General features: G+C 43.7%; 1 non-coding gene across 1 annotated transcript; it reads left to right on the forward strand.

Moving 5' to 3' along the window:
• The first annotated feature begins 1,301 nt into the window (after positions 1–1,301).
• LOC143262650 (5.8S ribosomal RNA) lies at positions 1,302–1,456 on the forward strand. The gene has a single exon (XR_013036385.1). It is a non-coding gene; the product is annotated as a 5.8S ribosomal RNA (ribosomal RNA).
• The last annotated feature ends 1,044 nt before the right edge of the window (positions 1,457–2,500 follow it).

The raw sequence follows: 2,500 nt of genomic DNA on the forward strand, positions 1-2,500 counted from the left end.
AGGAGAGGAGGAGAGAAAATGAATTCGATTAGTTTGTGGATAAGAATTCATATAAAAAAAAAAGATATTGTTGAGCCCGCCAGATCATTCGTGCGTGATTTACACGGCCAGACGTGTGTACTACACGTATTAGGCCTTTGATCTGCGTTGCGTAGGCCACAACAAATCTTTCAAAGAGAGAGAGATATATGTGTTGTTGGGGTTTGTGATTATGAAGGTGCCCCAACGCACAAAAATATATAAAAATGTACAAAGTTGGGATGTGGTGTGGTGGAGAAGAGTTGGGCCCGACCAGATCATTCGTGCGTGATTTACACGGCAGACGTGTGTACTACACGTATTAGGCCTTTGATCTGCGTTGCGTAGGCCATCTTCCTTCCAAGACACACACGTGTTGGGGTTTGTGTGATTTTATGATAGTGCCTCAACACGGAAAAATAAGCGTACGAGAAGAGTTGGGCCCGACCAGATCATTCGTGCGTGATTTATACACGGCCAGACGCGTATTATATTACACGTATTAGGCCTTTGATCTGCGTTGCGTAGGCCATCTTCTCGATAGAGAGAAAGCCAATGTATTCTTTTTTCTTTCTTTACACACACACACACAGTTGTAGTAGGACAGGGAGGGATGCGAGCGTGCTAATCACGCTTCCTCAAGTCTTCGCTGTGGTGTAAAAAAAAAAAAGAAAAAAAGGAATCGTTGGGAAAGTCCAAAGGACGAAAATATCGGGCAGTCTGAAGATAACTTAATGCTCGTTTACATTGGTATCAAGAGAGACCGGCTTGTGTAGCTCGTTTCAATGCTGTGTCGTTGTCATTGACACCCTACTCTGTTGCGCGCTAGTGGCAGCATGAGCGTGGGACGTATATATATATGACACCCAGCTAGAGCCGGCCGTGAGTCCGTCCGGTGTAAATAACGACGAAAGGAGAGAGAAACTTTTCGAATCCAGTATCGGGTTGATAATTGTCCAGTTTGAATATCCATATCCCCGTCGTTTTTGGAGGTGATATACTCTCTGTGTTTCTTCGATAGAAGGCTTTTCAATGTTCTATTCGCTCCGACCGTCGAACTTGCAAGAAAACAGTGGTTTTGGATTTGCTCGTACATATATATATGGTTTCGACGGAAATATCTCGTTCTTTAAGGGACAATTATGTCGTTGTACGACGACTCCCGAATCTCCTTCGCGCGCTGGTTGGAGCTCTTCGGGTATCGGCTTGTTCCGAAATATAACACAAAAATGTGGTGGATAGCAAATACACATTATATATATGAGAGAATAAAAGGGAAAAATTACCCTGAACGGTGGATCACTTGGCTCGTGGGTCGATGAAGAACGCAGCTAATTGCGCGTCAACGTGTGAACTGCAGGACACATGAACATCGACATTTCGAACGCACATTGCGGTCCACGGATACAATTCCTGGACCACGCCTGGCTGAGGGTCGTTTACGTACTTATAAACTGCTTGCGTTGATGGCACTTGTTGCCTATATACGTACGAGCGAATGATGGGCGCTTCGTCGGCGTTTGTCGCGGTCCTATGAATATTGAGAAATTTTACGTACGTCTAACAGTCTTCGAGAGAGATGGAAATCGTGTTCGAACTAGCGTGAGTGTGGAAGGCGGTGTCGTGTGTCGTATATGTTTTATATACGTCCGCCCGTCTGAAACACCGCTTCGAAGCGGTGACAAAATCTTTTTCGGGACGATTCGTATCCGTAGAACTATCGAGATTTCACTGGTACATTTTCAACGCGCTCCCGACGTCGCCTGAAATGAAACGAGATGGGTTTAACCCACGAAAGCGTACTACACGAGTCTGTCCTATGTGAAGACTGTGTACAGAGATCGAACGAACGCATGAAAGAAATTGAACGAAAGAACACATAACCCGCAAAAATATAGAGTAGAATTGTGACCGTTGCTTCGAATTTGAATTTATATGTATATATATATCATAGCCCCAGGGAGTGGAACCTATGAGTGTGGAAGGATGTCTCTTACCGTTATGTTGCCAGAGGAAAAAAAGTCTCTCTCTTCGTACGACACATTTGTGTACGAATTGTATCGATGGCTATATAGATCCGATGTTGCACATATTCTGAGTAAAGAACACCCCACCCGGGTTACCGTCCTAAAACTCTTCTATTGGTGTGGCTATGATGTGTGTGTCAACGCAATCGCGAGTCTGGTTCTACGGGAAAACCGTTTGTCGGTCGCCCCATATATCTTTTTGTTCTCTTCAAATGATCGAATAGCGAAACCGCACGAGATCAATCGGTCGTCTAGTCCCCGAAAGTACTTTTCGGACGGACGTTAAAGTTATACCGATTGTAATCGTCTTGCGAGTGTTTCGAAGATCTATATTTGGAGAGGATATCGAATTTTATAAAAGATATATTGGTGAGGCGCGATAAACGGTTTTTTTTTTGCTTTAAGGGTTTTTTGTGTTTTTTTTATTTTTTTTTTTTTTTTGTGTTGCTCTGTAC

The sequence above is a fragment of the Megalopta genalis genome, unplaced genomic scaffold, assembly GCF_051020955.1.
Source record: "Megalopta genalis isolate 19385.01 unplaced genomic scaffold, iyMegGena1_principal scaffold0161, whole genome shotgun sequence".
Lineage (NCBI taxonomy): Eukaryota > Metazoa > Arthropoda > Insecta > Hymenoptera > Halictidae > Megalopta > Megalopta genalis.